The sequence below is a fragment of the Tachypleus tridentatus genome, chromosome 6 (assembly GCF_004210375.1).
Source record: "Tachypleus tridentatus isolate NWPU-2018 chromosome 6, ASM421037v1, whole genome shotgun sequence".
NCBI classification, from domain to species: domain Eukaryota; kingdom Metazoa; phylum Arthropoda; class Merostomata; order Xiphosura; family Limulidae; genus Tachypleus; species Tachypleus tridentatus.
The window spans coordinates 37,294,518-37,310,529 of record NC_134830.1 but is presented as its reverse complement, the minus strand read 5'-3'; the positions used below and the strand labels follow the sequence as shown (position 1 = coordinate 37,310,529).

Genomic DNA, 16,012 nt, shown 5'->3' with positions numbered 1-16,012 from the left:
TAGTTTGATTTAGTCTTTTAATTTCCTTTTGTTATTTTATATGATATATATTGTGTACTTTTCCAACATTGCAATGTCAAAAAACATAAAGAAATTATGTCCCAGATTGCACCAAATCACACCAAATAGCATCCATTTTTTAAAATTTCCGGGAGGGTATGCCCCTGGACCCCCCTAGTCAGGTGCGGCATACCTTTTCCTCTTTTTTTCATAAATGTCATTGGCATGCCTATAAAAGGTAAAGTAATAAAAGTGTTAAATGACATGCAGCAAAAGTGTAATAACAACTATAAAGTTGTAAAGGACTTCCTTTAGCAGAATACTAATGATCATAACACGCTAGGAAGACTAACAGGTAAGTATAAGAACCACTGTCAGTCACCTGAAGTTGGTCTTTCCAGTCCTGGTTCTGGGTTATGTGTAATTATGGCCAGTACTAAAAGGTAAAGTAGTAAAAGTGTGAAATGACATGCAGCAAGTGTAATAACAACTCGCCAGGATGACTAACGAGTAGTTCAAACGGACAGTTTAAACAGCAGCGTTAGTCACCTGAAGTTGGCCTTTCCCCGTCCTGATGTCGAGTTATCTAATGTTCTGGCCATTTTCCCACGTCAATTTGAACTAGAGAATAAAACTGTAAAAAAAAGAACCACAATTAAAAAGGTGTAATGAATAAATATGCAACACTTAAATGAGATTAAAAAGATTAATGGCCATTAAAAAACTAAAAACCTTATCAAGGTGGACAGTGTCACCATCACCAATAACACTGTCCAATGTTACAGATAAACCCTGGGAAAAAACATCTTTAAAACATTGCCGTCGTTGAGAATTGTAACGATGGCAAGAAAGTAAAATGTGGCTGATAGTGATTTGAGTGTTACACAAACTACACATTGGTGCATCAGTTCCAGATAAAAGAAAACGATGAGTTAAAAAACTGTGACCAATGCGTAGTCTAGTTAGAACAACTTCCTCCTTCCAAACTTTATGGAAGCTAGATGGCTCGTCAAAGCAATTGGACGGTAGTTTGAAGGAATCTTGGGATCTTTCCCTGGCTTAGAAAAAGATAAAATAATAGCCTGGCGCCAGGCATCAAGAAAAACATTCTCCTGCCAGATCCAGTTAAAGACAATCAGAAGGACATCAAGAGAAGCAGGAGATAGATGGTGCAGCATGTCATAATGAACATCATCAGGTTCAACACATGTACTGGCAGACTGATGAAGGGCCATTTTCAGTTCCACCAGTGTAAAGGGACAATTATAGTCAAAGAAACAGTCAGTTCGAAAGGAAAGAGGTGAACGCTCTGCCCGAGTCTTGATGGCCAAGTAGGTGGAGGAACAAGCAAAAGTGCTAGATACCCGGCAAAAGCTTTCACCTAGAGTATCAGCGATGCTCCGGACATCAGCCACTTCCTGACCATCATAGAGTAAGATCGAGAGGGGGACAGAATGGTAGTGCCCATTAACCTTTCGAATCCTGTCCCATATGATCTTGGAACTAGTGGTAGAAGATATGCTAGTTGTGAACTTAATCCAAGATTCCTTCTCGCTTTGGAAAGCGACACGGTTTGAAAGTGTGGGATATTTACGAAAAGTATCCCAGGCCCGTTTTTGAGCCTTCCGTGCTAAGTGGCAAGCAGGATTCCACCACGGACGAGGATATCGTGGAAAACCTGTCGAAATTTTAGGAATACACTGAGCAGCTGCTTGGATAATATAGCCAGTTACCGCTGCCACACAGTCGTCTATTGATGGCTGATTTATGATGGCAGGATCAAGTTCTGCGAGAGCAGTGAAAGTGGACCAGTGTGCCTGATCCAGCTTCCACTGGGGCACTTGGGTAGGGTGGCATTGACCACGGCCAGGCTCTCTTAAAAGGATAGGAAAATGATCACTGCCTAGTGGATTACTGTCAACCCTCCATGAAAAATGGGAGAATAATGAAGGGAAGCAAACTGAGAGATCAATAGCAGTAAAGGATTGACTAGGTGCATCAAAGTAAGTGGAAGAACCAGTATTGAAAAGAGAAAGATTGTGATCAGAGAGCATATGCTCTACAGATTGACCCCTCACATCAATAACAGTACTTACCCAGAGGGGATGATGACCATTAAAATCCCCCAGGATTAGAAATGGAGATGGCAACTGTTCAACAAAAGCATCAAGGTCTGATTGATCATATATCTCACCAGGGGACAGGTAGAGAGAACAAACAGTGATGGTATGACCCAAGGAAACACGGATGGCTACAGCCTCCAAGGGTGTGTTGAGTGACAAAGACAGGGTGGGCACGTATTGATCAACCAATAGTGCCACCCTCCATGTACTCATCCATCACACAGCCTGTCATTTCTGTACAGAGAAAACTGCCGAATGGAGACTGTATCAGCAAGTTTGAGAAATGTTTCTTGTAAAGAAAGACAAACAGGATGGTAGGAAGCAATCAGTGTTTTGATATCATCCAAATTAGAACGTAATCCTCGACAGTTCCATTGTATCAATGTGGCCATTTTTAATCACGAGTAGGTGAAGTTGCTGGAGAACCCTTCTGTTTACGACCACGTCTTTTTTCCTTACTGTCTTTAGTCGGAGGAGATCTATCAACCTCCATGGATCCTGCCCTGGTTCGAGTAGGTAGGTCTTTGTTAATGGAAGGGGATTCCAGTGACTGAGGACGCGAACAAATGATTGTTTTGCCTCTTGGGGTGGAACAAAAAGATGTATTAGAAAAAATGCTTGTATTTGAAACTGAAGGATGTTGATCTTGAGTTTTGTTGGAACGTATGGGAGGAACAGAAATGGGTGTGGAAGTCGATTCATCAACCTTTTTAACCACAGATGTCAAAAGGCTTTTCATTTATTTTGAAAACGATTCTCCTGGAGGCACAGAGAGATCTGTCTGCACTCTTACTGTAGTCGTGGAATGAAGTGCAACAGCATATGTCCGAGATGGAGTAGTGGGCAGCAATTTCCGAGCCTCAGGAAAACTATTGTTATGTGTCTTTTCAAATGCTGCACCTCATTTTCCTCCAACCATTTTGGCCAAGAACGAAAGTAGACAGAACAGAACCTTCCCTGGGAGGTCCCCTCACCACGTACAGGTATCCCCACCTAGGGGTACAAGACACTGAAAAAAAAAGTAAAAACATGATAAGTTTCACTGGAGCAGTTTTAAAACATGATCTTTTTCATCACAATGTTTAACCAGTACAGATTATGAACAAAGATTAAACTATGAATATTTCTTAAATTACTAATGAGCACATACAGTCATTCAGAACAGTATCACTATTACACAATTAGAAAAACATTATACTGGATGAACAGAAGCCATTAAAAATCTAACACTTTTAGAATTGGGGAATAAAAAAGGATAGTTTTATAACAAAAATGGTTAATCTATCCATTTTGTGAAGGATAACTTAGTAAATGTTACTGAAACTTTTAAAACATTCTAGGATTGTCCTGGCTGTATTAAAATGTATTACCCATTATAGCCTATTTATGTTGATTCATTAAAAACACTGAACATAGTTATAATGTTTATACATTTTCAGTCGCAGTAAATGTTAAACAGTTTCCAGCTCCCTTGAAGTTAATTTAATACAGTATTTCTCAACTCGTTCTGTGGGTTTATGTACATCAAAACATATGTTTAGCTTCCTCAAAAATTTTAAATTACAGGTGAAAGGTGATTTAATAAAAGCTATTGACACTTTATATTTGTTTTGGAAACTTTGGTTAAGTAAAGTCTCAGGTTAGTTCTGCAATTAGCATTTAAAAATATTCTATCTTTTGAAGAAAGAAGGTTGTATGTCCTAAAGTGAAAGCTACTGTAAATTGATTTATTTTGATATAAACTAAAAATGAACTGTAAATGTAATTACGTTTAATCAAAAATAAGATCTATAATTTGAAAAACTGTTTCCAATCACTAAAAGAAAAACGAAAACCAAGCAAGTTGTAGCATCTGCCAATAGATCGACTTATACTGGTATTTGTTGTTTGCTGTTGGGAGCTCTCTATGGTCTTGGTACCTGAATGAAGAAACCATGAAATAAAATGACCTTAAAACAGAAGCCAGCATTTTAAGCAACTATTTTATAGTGGATGTTTTGCACTTTATAAAATTTCAACTTTACCTTAAAACTGTTATCTGTACTCAGTCAATTTTTTTAAAAAAATTAACTTTCTAACTTAAACAACTAAGCACATTTTGTGCTTTTATATGAACAGCAATATGCAAGTTTGTTAGCTATATCTAACTGTTAGAAATTAATTCTATAGTTTCCTTCCAAAAAAGTTCCTTTGAAATCCTAATGGGTGAGAATATTTTGTTGGAATTTTGTGGCTCTGATGTCTGGGAAATTTTAATAGCTTTGTACCAGCAGAAAAGTAATAAAATCATCAAAGCATTTACTCTTCAAGTTCTGTTGTGTTTTATTTAAACAATATTTGTGTATCAATCCTGAAATACAGTCATTAAAATAGTAGTTGTAGTTGATTCAAATGTTGCTGAAGATGAAGACAGTAAAGTCTCTCTCTTGAAGATGTATAACTTTTTTACTGCACATAAAACACAATCTAGAAACAATCTTTCCATCTTCCTAAAAGAAAAATACATTAAAGTTTTGTTCAAATATTACTTCTGTTAGAATAAAAAAATGAAACCAATTGTGAATATTATGAAATCTCTTGTGATTATTTTTCATGTTTATAGAAGGATAATAAAATTTCTGTTTCGTACTATGAATAATTATGCTATATTAAATAATGCACTTGAATAGAATTCTAAAACTACTGTAATTTCTAACTAGGTTTATAAAGAAACAAAAATCAAATTCATTATTCCTTAAAGCAACATTTTTTGTCTCAACCCATCAGGCTAGCTTCATGAAGTATTGGCTTTGACTGCCGAAACAAAAAGAAACTTTCCTGATTTATACATAGAATACACTCTTTTTATCAGTTGTACAAATACCACCAATTGTCTAACAGCAATATAAAAGAGAGTTACACATAATTCTTGAAAAACAGAAGATAATAGAAATGTTTGTCATTTGGGTTGAAATTTTATATTCTGGGTTGTCATTATCTACTATATATGTTTCTAATTGGTTGAACAGTCTGAAACCCTCACAAGAGAAGAAAAAAAAACTTATAAATGAAAAGTCAGAGCATCACCAGATTATGCAGAAAAGTTCAGACTGAGAACATATTTAAATATTCATTATCTGAGTTATAAAGTATCTTTTTGTACCAAGTTTAATAACATGTTTTGATTGATATGAAGTAGTTTAATTAACCCTTTACTGATCCACCCATATATCTACACATGCAAGATATCATCTACAGCATTATATTTGCACATGCCAAACATCATTTCCACCCATACATTTAACATGATAGACATCATCTGTACCCATCTATCTATGCATGCTAGGCATTATTTCCATCCACTTACACATACCAAATATATCATGTTGCATTCAATTGCCTTGCATCTGGTTCATTGTGGTCAAAATGTTGTAACAGTGAAGGAAAACGCTTCCATGGATGATAACTTTGAAACTAACTCAATAAAATGGTTGTACCTTGCACAATCTGATATCCCATGTCAATAGGGTTAAAGTTTGAATCTATGTAATATGGTTGTAACTTGTGCACTTTCATATCCCATGTCAGTAGGATTAATGCTTGAATCTATGTAAAATGGTTGTAACTTGGGCACTTTCATTTTACATGTCAGCAGGATTAATGTTTGAATCTATGTAAATTTTGGTTGTGATTTCTGCACTTTGATATCCCATGTCAGTAGGATGAAAGAGACACCACACTGATGTGCCATGTGAGTAGGGTTAAACAAACAACACACTGATGTGCCATGTCAGTAGGGTTAAAGAGACACTACATTGTTTTCTATGCTCTGTTACTTTGAAACAATAATGCAAAAATTAACACCTACTTGGAGTATTCCACACTGGTGTAGGTTTCAGAAACGATATTCATATCAACAGAAAACTCACTGATATTGAAATCTGCTAGAGTAAAGTTCAGAATTCCATTCAGTGACCCATCTGGTGAAATGAAAACTGAATAGAATATTTCATCAACAAAACTTGAAGAAAAGGCGATGATCAATGCCTAAAAATTAAGAATACAGAATTGAAAGTGCAGAAAATAACAACACACTTTCATCTTAAATAATATACTGTAACATTATTTAGTTTGATAGTGTAAGAGCAAACCTTATTAAGTGTTTCACACCATTAAGTAGATTTGACAATGTAGAAAAAAAATATTCACATATGTAAACGTCATAGTACACAGTTAACTAAGTTTGACATTGTGGATAATAATAAAATTCACTGTGTTAAATGTCTATTACATCACTAACCATGCTTGATAAAACAGAAAATAATAGCATTTTTATCTTAAGGAGAGCAAATCGTAGAACAGAAGGAGATTAGCAATCTTTCAGATATTAGTGAACTATTAGAATGTGTTCTTAAAAATCAAGATGAATTCGTAGAAACAATGATTACTGAAAAGTTGGAAAAAGACTTTTAAGACATTAAAAAAGAAAATGACAGACATAGTGAGAGTCGTTATTATGCAATAAAACGTGATTTCTCATATACTTGGGGAAAATTCGGAACAAGAATAATATAGACATTATAAAAGAAGAGAAGAGAATGCCTACTTTTGCAGAAGTTACAAAGATGAAAGTAAAACTGCAGAGTGAATAATATTAGCATTTTCTTAGTATTGCTGTAATCATACCACTATGATTATGCTTGTCTAAATTTTACTTATGAAGTTCAGTGAATATCTTTCCTTCCAAAAAGTAAAAGCTGTTAAAGCTTTATCATGAAATGCTTAGTAGCAGTTAACAAATGTAACTTAGGCTTAAAAATGAAACTCCCCCCTCCTCAGAACAATAACATTTTGGTAATTTGTTTTCCACAACACAAATTTTAGATATTCCATAGTATGTTTGTCCACACATCTTAAGACTTGTTTTCGTTCCTTTTCAAAATTTATTTAGTTCTCATGGTTTCAATGATTCAAAATCACTTAAGATATTTAAATTGCAAATTACTTGTATTACTGCTTGAAAATAAAGAAAGATGTGTAATCATTATGAGTATTTGAATTCCAGTTCACCGTAATGGATCCCAAGTAACTGAATCCTTGTTAATTCTCACCTTCACTACAATAGTTCTCAACATTTCATGTTTCATCCTGTTAACTGAACCCAATTTCCTAATTACCTTCACCATAATGGATCTTGACATTTAATGTTTTATATTTAGGACATAACTAATTAATGTAGTGAGATCTAAAAAGTAATGGATAATCATTTTGTTAGTATTAAATGAAATCAACATCACAGTGATTCAAGACTTTACTAGCAAGTGTTTAGGTGTTACAATGTAAATAAGGCGAGGGATTCTAGTGTGTTTACTGATACGATTAAAACATAATATTGTTATTATTTAGTACAGTTTTCACAGTACATGTAAAATTAGGAGACATGACTTCTTTTACGATGTAGGCAAATTTATTTAGTGACAATTCTTTATTAAACTTTATATTCCATATTACTTTAGTTCATAATTCTATAAAGTCCTAATTCAAATGCAGGGTCCTACTTTTTTAATTTCTACTTTGCTATATTTTAGATCATAATCCAACATAAAATGAAGCAATAGACATCTTCTACGAATGTCATTACCATGCAAGCTGGTTTTAAAATCATTTTAAACCATTAAAACAATTAGTGTTTTGTGCTGCTGCAAGAGATAATTTTAAAAGTACTTTTGCAGTTATAAAAAAGTAGTGTGTGGAGTATATAGGAGCAACAAAAATACACTTATGCTATCCAGGAGCAGGAGGTACAGGATACAACTAAAAGAACCAGAGAGATAGTTAAGGATTCTAGTAGCAGCACAGTTTTGGTGCTAATGTTGAGAACAGTGATGTAAGGAAAGATGGGTATAATTTAGGTGTTAGTTTGATTTTGTCAGGGATATTGTCAAAATAAAGTCTGGGAATAAGATATTAAGTTAGTCACTATGGTTGAATGATAGACTTTGATCAGTATGTAGGGATGAACAAATTGGTTGGCTAGATTTGTAAAATAATTTTAATGGAAAGGTTAATGTTTCTGAAGTGTAGGCTTACACGTAAAAAAGCAGGAGCTAGCATGTTAGCAAAGGCTCTTAACTCAGCTGTAGTGGTAAATTTAAACTAGGGCTAGACAGAGGTGAAGGCTATGATATTAGTAAAACTAGAAACATAATTGATAGAAAAACGTACAACACACATAAGATATGAATTTGTTTTAAAATATTTAACTAATTGTTGCTGTTGCAATGCTAGGAATATTAGAAATAAAGCAGTTGTGGATTTTGATGTTATGAGTATCACTAAAATGTGGTTCAATATAAACAACTTTGAATGATAAGATTTTTCCAAAATACCAGGCTACAGATTAGTTACTACAGATAGAGTATGAAAAGCAAGGGATAGCTTTATATATGAGGATGGAATTGCATGATGTTGAGTCACTGCATATTAAAAAAAACAGTAATAAGTTTGAGTCAGTTTGGGTGATTGTTAGTAGATATGGATAGAAAAGTCTTGAAATTGAGATTTGTTATAGACCACAAGATCATAATGTGGAACTTAATCAGAAACTGTACAATGAGATCAGAATGGTAGCTGAAAAAGATGATGTTATTGTGAGAGACTTTAATTTTAAGGGTATTGATTGGAGAATTTTGAATTTGACAATGAAGGGATAGGTTTTTGCACAACCAGAAATACATGAATTTCACATCCCTTTTCTTGATTAAGTGACCTACCAGGTTAAAGTTCATTATGCACACAAGGTTCAACAGTGCAGCAACAAGAGCTACTGTAACCTAAAGAACAAAACATAATTTGTTAATCCTGTAAAGAAAGAGCCACTGTAACCTGAAGAATAAAAAACATAATATCTTAAGTCTATAAAGAATCACTGCATCAAGAGCTACTGTGATAGAGAATATATATGTAATAAACAAAAACTGGGAAACAAGTCAATGTATTCTCTGTTGTTCATAATTACACTAATGTTGCCTTTATCAGCTTTCAAAATTTTAATGTTTGTTTCTTTCTTCAGATTATACATTCACTTTATTCCACTGTTTGAGAAGTTATGTTTCAATTTACAATTTTAGTTAAGTAATAGTCTTGTTAGACAATTTTTATATAAATTTAAAATACTTTTAGGTAACTTAAAAAAACATACACTTTTATGTACCATCACCATATGATGATGAAAAGTCATATATACTTTTGTGAAAAGTTGTGAAAACAACTTAAAATCTCTCATGTTTTCTGATTAAAACATGATGCAAAGTCCAGATTTCTTCACATAGTTGGAGGTTCTTTGTCCTTTTACAAAGTGGTTCACTGTGTCTTTACCTAGATTTTCTTGGCAGCAAGTTGTTTTGTGGGATATGATAAAACAAAAATCATGAAACCTGGAACTGATCAAATAACTCTAAAGTTATGCTTTTTTGTGGCATTATAACCCATTTTATAATTACTAAAAATGGGCAATTTCACAATTTTTTGTTTGTCAATGTTTGAGACCTGTACAAAAATATCTTTCTACCAGATACCATGTAAATTGGTCAAAATATAGCTGAGTAAATGAACAACAAATATCTCTAAATTATGCTTTTTTTGGATCTCTTACCTCCCAAAAGAAAAAAACAAAAAACAACCTATTTTTCTTTGTAATTGTATTGAGTTCATGAATATTTACATTTCTGCCAGTTGTCTTCTAGACTGATGTAAATATAACCACACAAGAGCCCAAAATATATATTTTTGGGTTGTTTGACATCTGACCCCTTAAAAATGACTAAATAAAAAAAATGAAAATACTGACTGGACATATTGGACCAAAGTATGACCCTACCAAGTTTCAAGATAATCTGCGAAGATATGTAGGAATAGCAGTCGACTGAAAAGGGTTTCGAAAAAGATGAAACAACAGAAAAACTATATCTCTCTCATGATGATGAGGAGCCCACGTAAAGTAAAAATGTATCTCAAGATTTCTGGTATGAGTATTAAAATTCTTTTTGTTAACCTGAAGACCTAAAAAGGTTGAAACATTGTTCTCTAATTTATTTTAATAAAAGTTTTAATACCCATACCAGGCATCTTGAAATACAGTACACCTCTCTGTGGAGACATAATTATGAGAAATATTTGTCTTGAATGCTTTCTGCAGAAAATTGAAAACTGGATTCACTGAAAATAATAAGAAATCCTCCCAAGTTTACAAAGTACATCTTGTAAAAACAATTTTACTTTAAACATAGAACCAAAAATCAATGACCATGAAGTTATAAAAGTCATCTCAATTTAAGAATGCAGCCTTACGCTAAAACAGTACCACCTGTGGTACTAGGATATCTCTATTAAGCCTTTTAGTGATCTCTATACATTTGGGGGAAAAAAAAAACCGTTAAAAGTAGACTCATTCTTGAAACACCACTGAAAACCTTTCTTGTAAATAGATTGGACCACCAAAAGATTGATAATAAGCAAAATACATGATTTCATGATTGTTGAGACAAAATTAAAATTTGCCTACTTAATCGTATCATTTTTATTCATGCTATTGTTACACAAAACTACAGCAAAATCAACTGAGCATTTTGAACCATAACATAGATATGCTATATGGAATACTGTGAATATCCATGACTTACTTAAAAAATTAATTATTTTTCACTGAAAGATGCTTTATGTGGTTATAAGTACATAACAGATGCAAAGTTGTTCTGAGTGGCTGCTTTTATACTGGACTCACGTTAAACAAGTTCACACAAAACCTTGATAAATAATTACTTCAAAAGACACAAATCTTTATTTAAAGATATGTTTTAAACACACTTGTTTTATTTGACAGGGCTGTTTTTCTACTGGAATAATTTTATACATGTCTAGTGGGGGTCGTGTTTCACTCTAAACACATATTTTCTCATTGCTGTGCATTAAAAAAGTTAACATAGCAGATAATTAAAAACTAGGTATTTAAAATCTACAAATAGTGATTACAAAAAATAATGTAAGCAAACAAAACTGCAGATCTATTGCTGACAGCTTAACTCAAGCAACAAATAACCATTTTGATTTCATTACAAAATTATTTCAAATGATATTCATTGTGTTACAGGACTCCACTGAGATTTCTGCAAGAAACTGACAGGACTTTTAAACTTACTTCCACATCCTTAATTATGTCATGCTGTGAAATTCTCTTAGTCCTTCATTTATAACCATCAAAAAATCCACTATGTACATTAGTTGGAAACTACAGCTTGTGCAGTTTCTAGTGTTTTTACTGGAAACAGCCACAACAAAATTAGGGGGATTCTGATGTTGGATATTGTTATTCAAGCCACTGTTGTTCATCATTACTCAAGTTTATTTCCCTGGCAATATTTCAACAGGTGTTTGACACTGGATGATTACCATAATAGATGTCACTATTCAATATCACATCGGTAATTCTTTCTACTGTTTTTTGTACTTAGCAGAAGTCACAAGTACCTATTCAGTATTTATTACCACTGCATATATTACTCTTTCATATAGCTATTGCAATTTTAAATGGGGAGTGGTAGTAAATTTTATTGGTAATTGGCAATTCAGCAATGTGTGCCACTGAATGAATTATTTGTGTTGCCTTATTCTAACAAACTTGTACACAGCAGGCTGTTGAAGAACAAACATATTTGTTATGTAAACCTATCAAAGTAAGCATGTGACTGTGTATGTTTATGTTGCACTAACCTTTGTTGTATTATATTAAAAGAAACATTATTCCATTCTGATGAGATTCCTTTGTTGCTGTTCATCTTTTGTTACATAATAGTACAAGCTGATGGAAGCTAGTCATTAAATTTGTGATCATACAATCTTTCCATTCACAATGGTCCTTTGAGAACAACTTTACAGTTTGTATGTTACAAGTGTATACCTGTAAATATGTTCATTCTCTCTTGAACATTTGTTATTTATTTTTTAATATGTGGTGGATGAGTGTAACATAAAGCAGAAGCAACAGTAAACTGTTAAAAAATAGGTAACATTCAACTGAATGTTCACATGCACTTGTGAAGTTTAGAATGTATTCTCTATAAATGAATATAAAAAAACAACTTAAGTGACAATATAATTAAAACTCATTCTAGACTGTCAGAAAAATAAACAAACAACATGAGTCAAAATACAGAGCCTGGATTGTCAAGACTCTAAAAAAGTAAATAAATACAGCTGAAAGTTATGTCTGCATTAATTTCTTGAGCTATAAACCTTTTAACTCCATGCCTGCAGTACTTATCAAAATAATTTGTTTACTTTTTAAGAGTCCCGAGTTGTCAGCTTGAAAATACAATTTTTATATTTTGATTCAACTTTTCTGACGATCCCTACACCCCTTCCCAAATTAATAATTTTTTAATAATAATGTACACATACACACTTATTCCTGAATATAGATAAATTTCTCATTCCCACTGAAGACCACACACTGTCACTGTGTTAAATAAAGTCTTCATTACCTATTGAACCTGTTTCTAAACTTCATTGGTCTCAAAATTGGTTCTTCTTTAAATATGAAATCTTAAATATTCACATAACTTTAGTGTACACACCTATATACTTCAAATTAATTCATAAATAATACTCACAAGTAGTAACACCATAGACCAGGATAATATGGTGCATGGTACTCGTCTCTTCCAAAAGGAAACACGTGGTTTGTTTACCTGTTACAGTGTACATCACAGAAGCATTTAGAAAACACATCAGTAAAAAACGAAGTAATGAATTTTCATAACTTATAAGAAATAATGTTCAAACACATTTAATACATATCAACATTTAATTAACATTTAAATTAAGATTTCCAGCTATTTAAAATTGTAATACATTATGTACATAACAAACTGGAGACTGATCTGAGATAAATTATAATACATGACAATCAACAATTCCTCTAAAATTAATTTTAAAGTAATAATGAATCAGTGTCATATTGCAGTCACGATTAGCTTTATTTCTCTTTAATATCTTACTATATATAATTAAAGCATGTTCTTTGCATGGTGCATTATTACAGTATTAACAGTAATTTTGTTACAGTAAATATATTTACCATTAGTACTACATCTTGTTCTTAATCATTATAATAATAATGACATTAGCTTTCCAGCTACTTCTTACACTTTGACTTCATTCATTACTTCCTGTACTTACACATTACATCAACAAAGATATAATCAAACACACATGTACAGCCACAGTGAAGTCATGTTCTCCTTATCAGAGCATTTTTTATTTGAAACTATGTCCTGGAATAAAGAAATAGTTATTGCATAAGCTTGTTATTTTTCTAATTTATTAAATCTTGAATGCAGAAAGTGGAAAATTGTTTTATGGATTTTTGTGGTACCAGTCTTACCAAGTTAGTTTGTTTTATAAATCTATTTTCATTAGTACGAGCTTTGTCATTACATTTTAATTATAAAGATTAATTTAAATTGTTAGCTTGTTACATGGAATTAAGTCTATCATAAATCACATAAGCTAATTATTATCATGTGGTATTTCTGTAATTACAGCCAAGAATATCACTAACTAACAACAATTTTTGAATTTCGGCTTTCCTATTTCGCCATAACAGAATCAGTTCTTTCGATAAGGCTAAGGCCTGGCATGGCCAAGCGCGTGAGGCGTGCGACTCGTAATCCGAGGGTCGCGGGTTCGCGCCCGCGTCGCGCTAAACATGCTCGCCCTCCCAGCCGTGGGGGTGTATAATGTGACGATCAATCCCACTATTCGTTGGTAAAAGAGTAGCCCAGGAGTTGGCGGTGGGTGGTGATGATTAGCTGCCTTCCCTCTAGTCCTACACTGCAAAATTAGGGACGGCTAGCACAGATAGCCTTCGGGTAGCTTTGTGCGAAATTCCAAAACAACATCGATAAGGCTAACGTTGGTTAGTGGTAACTTTAGGCTTAGCTCTCTTCTTTTTTAAGATAGGTCAAACTGTAGTTAAGCTGTAACTTTGAGTTTGAAAGATTAAAGATATAAATATATGGTCAGTACTCTCTTTCGCGAAATAAATTACTTTCGTTATTTTGTTTAATACTCACAGTAGTATATCAATCGTTAAGCCTATGTTAATTGTAAGGCCTTCCACGAAGATTAACTTCCCTTTGTTCTTTTCTTTGCCCTAATTCAGTTTCGTAACATCTCATCTGCTAATTTTTGTCTGTCTCTCTACTTTTACTTTTCATTTAACACCATTTATTTATCTTTAGCGCAGATAGCCATGTTCCTTTGCGTCATAAAACACCAAACCAAACTATTCATCTTTATTACCTAATCTTCTGTTTTCTTTATTCTACACACCAATAAATTTCCCGCGACTCTAAATTCTCGACATCAATGAGTTACAAACAACACGTACGCCTCTTAGAGAGTTTCGTTGTTTTGTTTGTTTTTGAATTTCGCAGAAAGCTACTCGAGGACTGTCTGTTCTAGCCGTCCCTAATTTAGCAATGCAAGACGGGAGGGAAGGCAGCTAGTCATCACCACCCACCACCAACTCTTGGGCTACTCTTTTACCAACGAATAGTAGGATTGACCGTCAAATTAAAACGCCCTCACGGCTGATAGGGCGAGCATGTTTGGCGCAACGGGGATGCAAACCCGCGACCCTCAGATTACGAGTGTCACGCCTTAACACGCTTGGCCATGCCGGGCCTCTAATCGTTTAGTGCTGAAACGTTGATGGTAGAAACTAGTATGTTGCTGTAAGAGAAGTGAATCAAAGAATAAATTAACTTGTCCATCACTTTTCTTTTTAGTTTCACTCAACTTCACGTTTCGGAAGATAATTTAGACATGTAAAACAACTAGTTTGTCTACGAAATAATATTATTCAAACACCTAAATTAATTTAAAGTAGTGGCAAGGTCTACAATATACGATCTAAATCAAACAAACTGCATGCATTCCACCCCTATAGTCATAGTACATGAGGTTCAAGTTATTTATTTTCTTTTATCTTTCCAGCATCACTAATGACGTGTATTTTTAAAAAACAAAAAGTAGCGAATCGAAAGATACATTTGGTTCTACTTCATCACTGAAATTTAAACGTAAGTGATTTAAACTGATAAAAGCCCCCCCAGTGGCTCAGTGGTATGTTTGTGGGCTTACAACGCAAAAAATCGCGTTTCGATACCCGTGATGGGCAGAGCACAGACAGTCCATTGTGTAGCTTTGTGCTTCATTCAAAACAACAGCAAAAACTAATAAAAATAATTAAACAAGCTATTATTGATTCCTTTTTTCTAATTACTTGTTATTTAGGTTTTATTTTAAAGTAACTACTTTTCATTTGAATTAATTTCAGTAAAAGTAATTTTAAAATATTATGGTTACAAGAATTATAAAAAAGGTGTTTAAAAAGTGGATTACTTAATCATTTGTTAATTTTAGAAAGTATATTAATTTTTCTTCTAGATTAAGTAAAGTATTGCGAGTTCCTAGGCGCATTTGATTGGCTACCACACTTATAGTATTGTTATATTATATCATGTGCGGTTGCTTAGCAAAATAGAACGTTTGTAACGGTTTTCGTGAATGTGATTTAAACATGAATGATCGCACTTCATAATTTCCAGAAAATCAAAAAGTATTAGTTTCAGTTTAAAAGAAAAAGAAAACTGTTGATCATAGCAAAAGCATTACCATCCTTGTCACGTATTTAATAAACCAAAAGTTTTATTGAGCCTATTCTTATGTGTTTTAATTCAGTAATATATTGAGTTTTAAATTTATACCGTACCAGACATTAGGCTTAAAATGGCTCATATTATCATTAAACGCCAAACTAAACAGCTGACGAGATGGCTTGTTCCAAA

The 16,012-nt window shown here is 33.3% G+C and overlaps 1 protein-coding gene and 1 long non-coding RNA gene across 7 annotated transcripts in view; one reads left to right on the top strand and one right to left on the bottom strand.

Moving 5' to 3' along the window:
- The window catches only part of LOC143252264 (uncharacterized), a 260,355-nt gene that overhangs the window by 222,812 nt on the left and 21,531 nt on the right, over positions 1-16,012 (top strand). The window contains exon 1 of one of the 2 annotated variants that reach the window (XM_076504138.1): positions 13,429-13,545. The exons of the other annotated variant lie outside the window; for it this stretch is intronic. The gene's annotated coding sequence lies outside the window, so the exon portion shown is untranslated. Of the gene's footprint in view, positions 1-13,428; positions 13,546-16,012 lie in introns of those variants that run through there. 2 annotated transcript variants of the gene reach the window in all.
- Positions 2,327-15,400, bottom strand: LOC143252269 (uncharacterized). 5 transcript variants are annotated; one of them, XR_013028915.1, is made up of 4 exons: positions 13,237-13,388; positions 12,770-12,847; positions 8,876-8,935; positions 2,356-3,132 (listed from the first exon to the last, which is right to left on the bottom strand). It is a non-coding gene; the product is annotated as an uncharacterized LOC143252269 (long non-coding RNA). The 5 variants fall into 5 exon arrangements; XR_013028917.1 differs by lacking the exons at positions 8,876-8,935; positions 13,237-13,388 and adding an exon at positions 14,463-15,400 and having other exon boundaries at positions 2,327-3,132; XR_013028918.1 differs by lacking the exons at positions 8,876-8,935; positions 13,237-13,388 and adding an exon at positions 14,234-14,456 and having other exon boundaries at positions 2,327-3,132.